Consider the following 14,435-nt stretch of genomic DNA (forward strand, 5'->3'; position numbering starts at 1 on the left):
ACAATTTTGATCCTTTCTCGAGGAAACTGCGGCCTTTCCAAATGCATTACTACATACATGGTGGCTATGGCGATAGCAGACCTACTGCTCGTCATCATCAATGTAATGGTATATTACATTTTCAGCTATCACTTTCCACTTTCATTCTTGTCCCACACTCCTGTGTGCAGGACCATTCTCTATGTGACTGCTGTCACCCTTGATAGCTCTGTTTGGTTCACCGTCTCCTTCACATTTGATCGATTTGTAGCAATCTGTTGCCAGAAGTTAAAAACACGGCTATGTACCAAAAGAGTTGCAATCGCGATTATAACAACCGCCTCAATCGTGATCTTGTTAAGGGACATCCCGGTTTGGTTATCATACGAACCTCTGCACATCATTAATAAGGTGCACTGGGGCTGCCAGTCGAGTGTGGCTTTTTATTCTTCACCTCCAGGTATTGCATACGTCTGGTGTTACAGCGCCTGGGTGGTTTGGCTTCCTTTTACTCTAATATTCATGTTTAACATTTTAACTGTCCGGCGTATTTTAATCGCTAATAGAGCCCGCACAGGACTCCGGGGTCACAGGAGCGAGAATCACAGCGATTCGGAGTCGGAGAACCGAAGGAAATCCATCATTCTATTGTTCACGATATCGATCAGTTTTATATTGCTGTGGTTAACATATGCCGTGACTTTAGTAACGACCAGACTGACAAACAGCGTTTATTACAGAGCCGATCGCACAAACCCTGCATATATCGCCACTGAAACCGGGGCTTTTCTGAAGTTGTTGAGTTGCTTTCAAAACCCATGTATTTATACAGCGACCCAGAGCAAATTCAGACAGGAGTTGAAAGATGTGGTGAAATCTCCATGGAGACTAATGCTGAAATTAGTTGAAAAACCGCCTATATAACGAATCAAATTTATTAAAGCTTCCTTGTAAATTTCAACTTCGTCCCATTGTGGTCATGTGAAATGGGTGTGGGTTGCGCGTAAATATTTTCGATTTTCTACTGCTCGTATGATACACCCATCATGTTCCGCCATCCAGATATTATCTGTAATTTTGCTGAGTAAAAGTTATATATTACTGAAAATGTTGCACATGTCAAACTCATGTTTCAAAAATAACGTGACGTTGGCCAAACAGCACTTCACTTCCTGGGAGCAAACATGCCAGGTTAAAATCATGGGTAACGTTTAATCTGGTGATCAGTTGTTTTGTGGTCGCCGATCTTGGCTTTTGCAGGAGCAGCGCTCATTATAAAACAGCACTCTCCTGTACGATTAGATGGGACGCATGCCACCTGATTCGTGTTCAAGTTGAGGAAACAGTCCTTATTCTGTCCATCCACGCCATATTTCATTTCTGCCGTCCTAGCTATTTTGCATTTGTCGCGATTTGATATTTGCTCGTATCTCTCGCTCATTAATGGATGGAGTGCACTACCTACAGTGCTAACGTGGGTGATGTTGGTATTATTTTGTCTCAATACGTCGCCCATGAAAGGAATGCAAAGATTAATGGTTTTGCATAAACTTATTGAGTCGTACGTTTGTTATTTAAAGAAAACACGATCCGGAACTCTGTTGAAACCAAAACAGATCTTTAAAGTTTGTGTTCAACTGAATATGTGGATGCTGGAGGAGGGGGGGGGGGGGGGGGGGGAGATGGCATTGCAGCTATCATTTGCAGAAGTGCTTGACCATTCCACAAAATACTGAAAACACGTTTTTCTATCAATCATCTCTCATTAATCAGCCATGAACGTCCAAGAATGGGAACAATGAACAATGAACAACTCCACCGCACACTGCTCATAGAATTCTGGCGGAAAACTATCCGGGTCCTTTCTCAACTGCATTCCCCTGGTACTATCTATCACCTCCCTCAGACCCAGCCGCTCCTCCAATGCCCGTCTATTCCCCTCCTTCAGCTTTGGGAACTGCTACCCATTCAGAAAGTGTCCCAAATCCCCCACCTGTACCCCCGGTTCAGCCATATTCAACTTCTCATAGTACCCGCTGAATATCGCATTTATACTTTCTGGCTCCGTACCTACCTGCCCCTTCTCCTAACTTACCTTTCAAATTTCTCTAAACGCTGCGTGCCGCTGTAATTGCTTGGCCACCATGTGACTCGCCTCATCTCCATACTCATACTGCTGCCCCCTCGCCCTCTGCATCTGTCCCACCGCCTAGCTCGTTGTCAGCCTATCAAGTGCCCCTGCACCCTCTTCCTGTCTGCCAGCAACTCCTTCATGGGAGGCTAGTAGTTTAGTGGTATTGTCACTGGACCAGTAATCCTGAGACCCAGAGGCATGCTCTTAGGACACGGGTCCGAATCACGCCATTGAATTCAATAGAAATCTGGAATTTAAAGTTTAAACGTGATGAAGAAACCATTGTCGATCGTGCGGAAAACCCACCTCGTTCACTAATGTCCTTTAGGGAAGGAAATCAGTCGTCCTTAAATGTTTTGGCCGAGATGCGACTCCAGATTCATAGTCATGTGTTTGACTCTGAAATGCCCGAGGGTATGGGCAATAAATACAGGCACAGCTAGCGATGCCCACATCCCATGAACCAACAAATAAAAATTAGTATCTTCTATCCACCTCCACTATCATCTTCACATATGCCTGTGATCCTCCCTCCTCCTCCTCCTATGTCTATGAGCCTTAAACAAAATTATCTTACTTCAGACCACTACGTTAAAAGCTTCCCAAAACAAGGCCGCCGACACCTCCCCATTCTGATTAATTCCCACGTAATTCCCAGTCACCACTCTTACCTTCCCACAAAACGCCTTGTCCGCCAGAAGTCCCGAATCACCCCGGCCTCCACACCTACCCGGAACTAAACCTCACATTTAGCCAATGTGGCCTGTGGTCCTAAATTACAATTGCTGCATACTCCGCCTGTACCATCCCCATCAGTGGCACCCGTCTCACCACAAACTGAAGGAATACTCCCTCACCACCACCCTTTCACCCCCGCTCCCCATCCGCTTTCTAAACCTCCACAGATCCAACAACCCTATGCTCTCGATAAACCCTCCCAGCTCCTTCACCATCCTTGACCTTCCCATCGACTTGAGTTCGAACTGTCCACCCTCGGCTCCATTACACAGTTAAACACCCCTCCCATGATCAACTGGTGCGTGACTAAGTCCAGAGACGCCCCTAGTAGATTCTCTACAAACTCCGTATCGTCTCAGTTAGGTGCATATCCGTTGACTAACATTACAGGCGTCCCCTCTAACACCCTACTCGCTATCGCAAACCTCGCCCACACCCGCCGCCACCCGCCCGATCACACATCTCCCTGACCCTCACAAACCCCGTTTCCTTGCAGAACAAAATGGACATCCCCTCGACTTCGAATCAAACCCCAAGTGAAATAGTTTCCCCACTGTTCCCTTTCTCCGCCTAACCTGATCCCCTGCAAGAAAATCACCTCCACTCGCAAACCCCTCAGGTGTGCGAAAATACGGGATATTTTGACTGGTTCATTCAACCCAAGGCTGTGCCACGTCAGAGCACTCACCGGAGGCTTGCGCCTCCATCCCTCTCTAGAATCTGACATCATCCCACTTCGATTCTACCTTGCCCAATCTCACTCTGAACCGGCCCGATGCCCCCCGCCCCCCCCCCCCCCACTGCACCATGCTCAACTTCCAAAGTGCCACGTGACATTCCTCACTCCCCAGCCCCCCCCCCCCCCCCCCCCCGCCGCTCAGCAGAGCCTCTCCTGTACTCTCGGCTTCTGCCTCAAGGACCTATGTTCCTGCTCCACCTCTGGGGTCTTTTACAGCACCTTCTCCTCCACCATCCTGGCCAATATCCTCGAAACATACTTTGTGATGCTGGTTCCTCTCCACACTCTCCGGCAGACACACAGTCCACAAATTCTATCGTCTGGATCAGTTATCCTGCTCCTCCGCCTTCCGACAGCAGTGACTTTTCCCAGGATCCGGACCCCCAAAGACACAATCCAGTCGCTCTAGTCAGACACCACCTTAACCACCTCATAGAATGTCGTCCTCTGTGCTTCGAGGCACTTTTCCACCCGACCGGTTGATCCGGGAAGAGGTACCACTGTCCCCTCAATCAGCCCCGCCCAGTCACTGTGCATCTCCTTCCTCTGCTGTCGAAATTCATCCTTGATGAATTTCAGCAATTTCTCCATCTGAGTCTTTCCCACCGACGACGACCCTTGCCCGTCCGCCATTTTCACAATTGGTTCTGCGCCACAGAACTCGAAACTGTTAGCCAGACCTTTCACTGTCTTCTACCGCGTCTGATAGCCAGTAGACATACCAATCCAGGGAGAACTTCTTCTCGTCCACTTTCCGCTCTACTTTTCTGCTGAAACTAACGAAATAAAGGGTAAAACATGCCAAAACCAATGCCTTCCAGCCGGAACTGCACTGTGTGCGTCCACTCACTCCATGGCCACCACTGGAAGTCCCCTCAACCTACAAACCTGATTAATATAATGATTGTGCAGCCAAGGGCCAATGATTTCGGGAAATGTTATAAGAATTATTGGTCAATTCACTTGTGTTGTTACTCGGAGAAGAGTGGGGCTGGAATTGACCGCCACTTGCACAGAGTGTCGTAAGCACAGTCCATTAAAAGTATTCCCATTCTCATATTATGATGGAGAGAAGTTTATTTATGAAGACGTTGAAGATTTGTGGGTACGGAGCAAGACCTTGAGAAATTCAGAGCGATGTTCTTGTTTATGTTCTAATTTACCTCCACGAATCACAACTCTAATCAGCGTCGGGGTTTCCCCACTTGCTCACTGTTTTACCAGGGGCTCCATTATGCTAATCCCAGTGAAGTATTGCCTTGATGTCAAGTTCAATCACTCTCACTGCATCTTTGGAGTGAAGCATTTTGGTAATCTTTTGGAGTAAGGCTTTAGTGAGGCGGAAATCAAGGGGCCTCGGTGGAACCCACATTGAGCAACAGTTTGCATGTTGATGCACAGAAAGTACCACTTGATAGCACTTTCTGAGATACCTTATGTCACGCTGTTGACGATCGAGAGTAGTTTGCCTGGATAAATAATTTCCAGATTTGATTTTGTCCTGATGTTTCTGGACAGGATATATCTGTACAATTGTCCAGATTGCCCGTTAGATGACAGTGCTGAAATGGAACCATCAGGTGAATAGTGCAACTAATTATGGAGCACAAGCTGCAGCGGAAATGTTGTCAGGATGTTTAGACTTTGAATTATCTCGAGCTATAACGGCCGCTACGTGACATTCTTTAATGACTTTGGTTATCGATATCTGTCAATCTCAAATTTAAAATGAACTGTTTGCCGAACATTAAACACATCTGCGTGAGCTCCAAAACAGAAGCATCGTTTGTGCACAGAAATATTTCTTCACATCGCTGTTGTCCACTGCTGGTTCCCTTTTCCTTCTACGTTTAAAACTGACCTCAGTGCCGCACGGTCTGATGGTGGGGATAGTAATCTGCTCTCATTATGATTTCTTCATCCACTTTACGTCCTAATCTAGGCTACGTGAGCTATACATTGCTCTGGCATTGCCTTTCCTTATGATTCAGACTGCTGTTTTAATGTAAGATGTCACGGTCAAGTTATTTCTCAGTTTGTTGCAGGATTCTTATATGGTAGAGTATGAGGATTCACTCTTAGCCTGACTCTCTTCATTGTGGAAGTCATATTCATAATCTGATTACCCAGAGAAAGTACAGAATTATCAGCGGTCGAGAAATCTTTGCAGCCGCTATACAAATTCAAGCTACTGGCTAGAATTTTAAATAAAAAGTACCTGGAAAATAACAGAAATAAGATCATAAATTAATCAAGTTACTTTCTGTCTCAATTACTTTAATATTGATTGGTGCTTATTCATACATCTATATCCCGGGCGGGTGGAATTCATAGGATTGAGAGAGGCCACCGATGACCTAGACCCTTTCCTGCCATTGGCTAAGATAATTCCTGGTATATTTCATGACTCCAAATACAAACCTTTCCCCAATACCTTCAATTTTCTGCAGAAACATCTGATAATCTCAGTTTTAAAGTTAACATTTGATTTAACTCCAGCGGCTATTTGCAGAAGATAGTTTAGCACTTAAACTACCCGTTCTGCGTTCTGAGTATCCTTCAGAACATAAGAGGGGCCTCACGGTAGCATGGTGGTTAGCATCAATGCTTCACAGCTCCAGGGTCCCAGGTTCAATTCCCGGCTGGGTCACTGTCAGTGTGGAGTCTGCACGTCCTCCCCGTGTGTGCGTGGGTTTCCTCCGGGTGCTCCGGTTTCCTCCCACAGTCCAAAGATGTGCGGGTTAGGTGGGTTGGCCATGCTAAATTGCCCGTAGTGTAAGGTTAATGGGGGGATTGTTGGGTTACGGGTATACGGGTTACGTGGGTTTAAGTAGGGTGATCATTGCTCGGCACAACATTGAGGGCCGAAGGGCCTGTACTGTTCTATTCTATAAAAATTCTATAAGAAGATAAGAACTAGGCTCATGAGTAGGCCATCTGGCCCTTCGAGCCTGCTCCGCCATTCAATGAGATCATGGCTGATATTTTGTGGACTCAGCTCCAAATTGCGGCCCGAACACCACTTTCTGCACTCTGGCCCTCTCCCTCTCTGTCTGAAGAATTCTCTAACTAATTATGTCTCTCATTGGGGCCCCGGGATCTGCATCTCTCCACATAATTTTGAAACAACCTTCCTGCCGTTTCCTGCCAAATCTGGGCTCCCTGACCTGAAAGGTGTCCTGTGATATCTCTCCCTCTGCTGTGAACCGTTGGACACATTGCACTAATTTAGTTTGTCATGTGTGGAATAGAACGATATGTCACTGTAAGTCTATTTCTGTCAAAGTTAATAATCAATAGCATTGGTCACATGTGATCTAATTATGGTAATATTAACTTCCAGTTGTTTCTCCAATGTATATGAATTCATTTCGCTTACAGTGTCAGCTGCTACATCCGGTTCACGGCCGCAGTAACTGCAACTGGGGATAAAACTTAACTCCAGGTGACTTCACAAAGGGGTGATGTGGAGATGCCGACTTTGGACTGGGGTGGGCACAATAAGAAGAATTGCAACACCAGGTTAAAGTTCTGGTGTTAACGTCCAACAGGTTTGTTTCGAATCCCGATTATGTGGAAATTAACCAAAATGGGAGCTTCCCGCCGTCCGTGGTTTGGGAGGCATTGAGGGCGGTAGTGAGATGGGAGGTCATTTCATTCAGGAAAGAGGTGATGAGAGAGGAGCGGGAGGAAGGACAGCGGTTGGTCGGGGAGAGTTTGGCGGGCGATGGAATATATGTGGTACACCCGGAACCGGGACATTGAATGAGGTGGAAGGAGCTGAAGGTGAAGTTTGATCTTCTATCCAAAGGGAGGCTGGTTCAGCAATGCTCCGGAATCGAACAAGGACCCAGCGCCTGGGAAACAGCCAACATTCCTGACTGACGAATCAGTGAGGAACATTTCTCTAGATGCTGGTCTTGACATGTGCCGTCTTATGTTCTAGTATTTATTCAACCATCTGCAATAAATTAGCGATATACAATATCCGAAAAGCATTCACATTGTCTTTGTTTGAAGATGGCCATGATGTGGAGTTGCCGGTGTTGGACAGGGTGAGCACAGTAAGAAGTCTTGCAACATCAGTTAAAGTCTAACAGGTTTGTTTCGAATCACTAGCTTTCCTGCATTCACCATAGCCAATCCCTGGACAAAAGGGAAAGTTGGAATTGTTGCTCACAAGATTTAGACTTTTACGTATCCCCTCCCTGATCAATAACGCATGCCCCGTGATCTCACTCTTAATCAGAAAGTTGTCTGTACATCTCCGTTCACTAAATAATAGCATATGTTCCATTGTGAAATTCTTATTCAGAAAGCTCAGTGTACATCCCCAATCACTGAATAATAACATATGCAACAGTGTCCCGACGTTTTCAAATAGAGCGCACTCTGTTGGGGAAAAACAACTGGTCTTTTTGAAAAGTGTGGAATACCATTTCGCATCAGACTCGATTTGACCCAAAGGAAAGTGGTGAAACTGGAAACTGAATGAGAAAAATAATATTCGTAGTCGGCAGGATTCGAACCTGCGCGGGGAAACCCCAATGGATTTCCAGTCCATCACCTTAACCACTCGGCCACGACTACAAAAACACCGTGGCCGATACGGAATTAATTGACCGTTGGGTAATTTTTAATCAGTTAGTCGCAGACAGACACACAGAATCCAATTTTGAACATTATTGTGTTCATAATAAATATATTCTTTCATTCACAACCTGACGAAATCCAAACCCGCGATGCCACAATAGCTCCGTTAAGGTTGCTATAGGAAAGCTTCGATAGCATCCCTTTGTTGAATTAGGGAATGTCATTTGATTTGATTAATATTCACAATTTGCTGTTGGACTCGGTACATTATTCTTCTGTATTTGTTGACAGGGCGATATTGCACCGACACAAATCACAATATAAACTGTAGTCAGTGCTGGATTCTGAAAGTGCTGGAATAATGGTCAGGATCCAGAAACATCTTATATAAAACAATCCCATTAAGCTTCAGGACACAAAAACAGAAACTCAGGAGAAACGCAGCGGGTCTGGCAGCATCAATAGAGACAGAAACGGAATTAACGTTTCCGTTTCCATTCCGCATCAACTAAAGAGTATATTTTACATTTATTTTCGATTATCAGTCCGATACTCCCCTCCCATCAGAACAGAAATGCCCAAATATCCCCAAAATATTCTCAACATTCTTCCAAATCGACAAACCACTTCACATTCAGATGCAGAAATACCTGTTTCCACCTCCCACGCTGCTGCCTGCCGATGGAGCTCACCCGCGAGCAATCCAATGGCTTTCTCAACATAATTCAAGGCAACCACCCATGCTCGCCTCTATTGCTGATCCACCCTCCCTTTCGATAGAAGATCAAACTTCACGGGCAATTCCTCACTCAGTGCCTCGATTCCAGATGCACCACATCTCTTCCATCGTCCGCCATAATCTCCCCGATCAACCGACCCCCTTCCTCCCCTGCCTCTCTAATCACCTCTGTCTTGAATGAAATGTCCTCCCCCTCATTACCACCTTCAATGCCTCCCAAATCACGGACGGCGAGACGTTCCCATTTTGATTAATTTCCACATACTCACTCCTCAATCACTTTCCCCATCTTAACGCAAAAAATCGGGAGTGCCATCAAACCCACAATGGTCAGTCATTATTAACAATAAAGAAAAAATCTGAGTTCAATGGGAGATTGATGGAGTTTGAAAGTATGGTTATTTGAATTACATCCGTGGATGTCTTCAGATTCACAAAGCAACGTTCGTGACTTGCGAGTCCTCATTTGATCGCCAGAAGGTTAAATTGGCAATGCTCCGTAATGGAACCCAAACCCGTGCTTGGGAAACAGCCAACATTCCTGACTGACGAGTGAGTGAGGAACATTTCTCGAGATGCTGGTCTTGACATGTGCCGTCTTATTTTCTGGTATTTATTCAACCATCTACAATAAATTAGCGATATACAATATCCGAAAAGCATTCACATTGTCTTTGTTTGAAGATGGCCATGATGTGGAGATGCCGGTGTTGGACAGCGGTGAGCACAGTACGAAGTCTTGCAACATCAGTTAATGTCCAACAGGTTTGTTTCGAATCACTAGCTTTCCTGCATTCACTATAGCCAATCGCTGGACAAAAAGGAAAGTTGGATTTGTTGCTCACAAGATTCAGGCTTTTATGTATCCCCTCCCTGATCAATAACGCATGCCCCGTGATATGACTCTTAATCAGAAAGGTGTCTGTACATCTCCGTTCACTAAATAATAGCATATGTTCCATTGTGAAATTCTTCTTCAGAAAGCCCAGTGTATATCCCCAATCATTGAATAATAACATGTGCAACAGTGTCCCGACGTTTCAAATAGAGCGCACTCTGTTGGGAAAACAACTGGTCTCTTTGAAAAGTGTGGGATACCATTTCGCATCAGACACGATTCGATCCAAAGGAACGTGGTGAAACTGGAAACTGAATGAGAAAAATAATATTTGTAGTCGGCAGGATTCGAACCTGCGCTGGGAAACCCCAATGGATTTCCAGACCATCACCTTAACCACTCGGCCACGACTACACAAACGCAAGAGCCGATACGGAATTAATTGACCGTTGGGTAATTTTTCATCAGTTAGTCGCAGACAGACACACAGAATCCAATTCTGAACATTATTGTGTTCATAATAAATATTCTTTCATTCACAACCTGACGAAATCCAAACCCGCGATGCCACAATAGCTCCGTCAAGGTTGCTATAGGAAAGCTTCGATAGCATCCCTTTGTTGAATTAGAAAATGTCATTTGATTTGATTAATATTCGCAATTTGCTGTTGGACTCGGTACATTATTCTTCCGTATTTGTTGACAGGGCGATAATGCACCGACACAAATCACAATACAAACTGGAGTTAGTGCTGGATTCTGAAAGTGCTGGAATAATGGTCAGGATCCAGAAACATCTGGGTTAAAGCAAACCCATTAAGCTTCAGGACACAAAAACATAAACTTCAGGAGAAACTCAGCGGGTCTGGCAGCATCAATAGAGATAGAAACGGAATTAACGTTTCCATTCCGCATCAAATAAAGAGTATATTTTACATTTATTTTCGATTATCAGTCCGATACTCCCCTCCCATCAGAACAGAAATGCCCAAATATCCCCAAAATATTCTCAACATTCTTCCAAATCGACAAACACTTCACATTCAGATGCAGAAATACCTGTTTCCACCTCCCACGCTGCTGCCTGCCGATGGAGCTCACCCGCGAGCAATCCAATGGCTTTCTCACCATAATTCAAGGCAACCACCCATGCTCCCCTCCATTGCTGATCCACCCTCCCTTTCTATAGAAGATTAAACTTCACGGGCAACTCCTCACTCAATGCCTCGGTTCCAGATGCACCACATCTCTTCCATCGTCCGCCATAATCTCCCCGATCAACCGACCCCCTTCCTCCCCTGCCTCTCTAATCACCTCTGTCTTGAATGAAATGTCCTCCCCCTCATTACCACCTTCAATGCCTCCCAAACCACGGACGGCGAGACGTTCCCATTTTGATTAATTTCCACGTTCTCCTCAATCACTTTCCCCAGCTTAACGCAAAAATCGGGTGTACCATCAAACCCACAATGGTCAGTCATTATTAACAATAAAGAAGAAATCTGAGTTCAATGGGAGATTGATGGAGTTTGAAAGTATGGTTATTTGAATTACGCCCGTAGATGTCTTCAGAGTCACAAAGCAACGTTCGTGACTTGCGAGTCCTCATTTGATCGCCATAAGGTTAGATTGGCTATGCTCCGTAATCGAACCCAAACCCGTGCTTGGGAAACAGCCAACATTCCTGACTGACGAGTGAGTAACATTTCTCTAGATGCTGGTCTTGACATGTGCCGTCTTATTTTCTAGTATTTATTCAACCATCTACAATAAATTAGCGATATACAAGAACCGAAAAGCATTCACATTGTCTTTGTTTGAAGATGGCCATGATGTGGAGATGCCGGTGTTGGACAGCGGTGAGCACAGTAAGAAGTCTTGCAACATCAGTTAAAGTGCAATAGGTTTGTTTCGAATCACTAGCTTTCCTGCATACACCATAGCCAATCCCTGGACAAAAGGGAAATTTGGAATTGTTGCTCACAAGATTCAGGCTTTTACGTCTCCCCTCACTGATCAATAACGCATGCCCCGTGATCTCACTCTTAATCAGAAAGTTGTCTGTACATCTCTGTTCACTAAATAATAGCATATGTTCCATTGTGAAATTCTTCTTCAGAAAGCCCAGTGTACATCCCCAATCACTGAATAATAACATGTGCAACAGTGTCCCGACGTTTCAAATAGAGCGCACTCTGTTGGGGAAAAACAACTGGTCTTTTTGAAAAGTGTGGGATACCATTTCGCATCAGACACGATTCGATCCAAAGGAAAGTGGTGAAACTGCAAACTGAATGAGAAAAATGATATTCGTAGTCGGCAGGATTCGAACCTGCGCGGAGAAACCCCAATGGATTTCTAGTCCATCGCCTTAACCACTCGGCCACGACTACACAACCGCAGAGGCCGATATGGAATTAATTGACCGTTGGGTAATTTTTAATCAGTTCGTCGCAGACAGACACACAGAATCCAATTCTGAACATTATTGTGTTCATAATAAATATTCTTTCATTCACAACCTGACGAAATCCAAACCCGCGATGCCACAATAGCTCCGTCAAGGTTGCTATAGGAAAGCTTCGATAGCATCCCTTTGTTGAATTAGAAAATGTCATTTGATTTGATTAATATTCGCAATTTGCTGTTGGACTCGGTACATTATTCTTCCGTATTTGTTGACAGGGCGATAATGCACCGACACAAATCACAATACAAACTGGAGTTAGTGCTGGATTCTGAAAGTGCTGGAATAATGGTCAGGATCCAGAAACATCTGGGTTAAAGCAAACCCATTAAGCTTCAGGACACAAAAACAGAAACTTCAGGAGAAACTCAGCGGGTCTGGCAGCATCAATAGAGATAGAAACGGAATTAACGTTTCCATTCCGCATCAAATAAAGAGTATATTTTACATTTATTTTCGATTATCAGTCCGATACTCCCCTCCCATCAGAACAGAAATGCCCAAATATCCCCAAAATATTCTCAACATTCTTCCAAATCGACAAACCACTTCACATTCAGATGCAGAAATACCTGTTTCCACCTCCCACGCTGCTGCCTGCCGATGGAGCTCACCCGCGAGCAATCCAATGGCTTTCTCACCATAATTCAAGGCAACCACCCATGCTCCCCTCCATTGCTGATCCACCCTCCCTTTCGATAGAAGATTAAACTTCACGGGCAACTCCTCACTCAATGCCTCGGTTCCAGATGCACCACATCTCTTCCATCGTCCGCCATAATCTCCCCATCAACCGACACCCTTCCTCCCCTGCCTCTCTAATCACCTCTGTCTTGAATGAAATGTCTTCCCCCTCATTACCACCTTCAATGCCTCCCAAACCACGGACGGCGAGACGTTCCCATTTTGATTAATTTCCACATTCTCCTCAATCACTTTCCCCATCTTAACGCAAAAATCGGGTGTACCATCAAACCCACAATGGTCAGTCATTATTAACAATAAAGAAGAAATCTGAGTTCAATGGGAGATTGATGGAGTTTGAAAGTATGGTTATTTGAATTCCGCCCGTAGATGTCTTCAGAGTCACAAAGCAACGTTCGTGACTTGCGAGTCCTCATTTGATCGCCATAAGGTTAGATTGGCTATGCTCCGTAATCGAACCCAAACCCGTGCTTGGGAAACAGCCAACATTCCTGACTGACGAGTGAGTAACATTTCTCTAGATGCTGGTCTTGACATGTGCCGTCTTATTTTCTAGTATTTATTCAACCACCTACAATAAATTAGCGATATACAAGAACCGAAAAGCATTCACATTGTCTTTGTTTGAAGATGGCCATGATGTGGAGATGCCGGTGTTGGACAGCGGTGAGCACAGTAAGAAGTCTTGCAACATCAGTTAAAGTGCAATAGGTTTGTTTCGAATCACTAGCTTTCCTGCATACACCATAGCCAATCGCTGGACAAAAAGGTAAGTTGGAATTGTTGCTCACAAGATTCAGGCTTTTATGTATCCCCTCCCTGATCAATAACGCATGCCCCGTGATCTGACTCGTAATCAGAAAGGTGTCTGTACATCTCACGTTCACTAAATAATAGCATATGTTCCATTGTAAAATTCTTATTCAGAAAGCCCAGTGTACATCCACAATCACTGAATAATAACATGTGCAACAGTGTCCCGACGTTTCAAATAGAGCGCACTCTGTTGGGAAAAACAACTGGTCTTTTTGAAAAGTGTGGGATACCATTTCGGATCAGACACGATTCGATCCAAAGGAACATGGTGAAACTGGAAACTGATTGAGAAAAATAATATTCGTAGTCGGCAGGACTCAAACCTGCGCGGGGAAACCCCAATGGATTTCTAGTCCATCGCCTTAACCACTCGGCCACGACTAAACAAACGCAGAGGCCTATACGGAATTAATTGACCGTGGGGTAATTTTTAATCAGTTAATCGCAGACAGACACACAGAATCCAATTCTGAACATTATTGTGTTCATAATAAATATTCTTTCCTCCCCTGCCTCTCTAATCACCTCTGTCTTGAATGAAATGTCCTCCCCCCTCATTACCTCCTTCAATGCCTCCCAAATCAAGGACGGCGAGACGTTCCCATTTTGATTAATTTCCACATACTCCACAATCACTTTCCCCATCTTAATGCAAAAAATCGGGTGTGCCATCAAACCCACAATGGT

At 44.8% G+C, this 14,435-nt stretch overlaps 4 non-coding genes across 4 annotated transcripts; all 4 read right to left on the reverse strand.

The window, feature by feature from the left end:
* Positions 1-8,098: 8,098 nt before the first annotated feature.
* On the reverse strand, positions 8,099-8,180 carry trnas-gga. The gene has a single exon. It is a non-coding gene; the product is annotated as a tRNA-Ser (tRNA).
* A 1,912-nt stretch (positions 8,181-10,092) lies between these two features.
* trnas-gga lies at positions 10,093-10,174 on the reverse strand. The gene has a single exon. It is a non-coding gene; the product is annotated as a tRNA-Ser (tRNA).
* Positions 10,175-12,071: 1,897 nt separating this feature from the next.
* On the reverse strand, positions 12,072-12,153 carry trnas-aga. Its single transcript has one exon. It is a non-coding gene; the product is annotated as a tRNA-Ser (tRNA).
* A 1,897-nt stretch (positions 12,154-14,050) lies between these two features.
* Positions 14,051-14,132, reverse strand: trnas-aga. Its single transcript has one exon. It is a non-coding gene; the product is annotated as a tRNA-Ser (tRNA).
* Between the last annotated feature and the right edge of the window lie 303 nt (positions 14,133-14,435).

The sequence above is a fragment of the Scyliorhinus canicula genome, chromosome 6 (assembly GCF_902713615.1).
Source record: "Scyliorhinus canicula chromosome 6, sScyCan1.1, whole genome shotgun sequence".
Classification (NCBI taxonomy): Eukaryota; Metazoa; Chordata; class Chondrichthyes; order Carcharhiniformes; family Scyliorhinidae; genus Scyliorhinus; species Scyliorhinus canicula.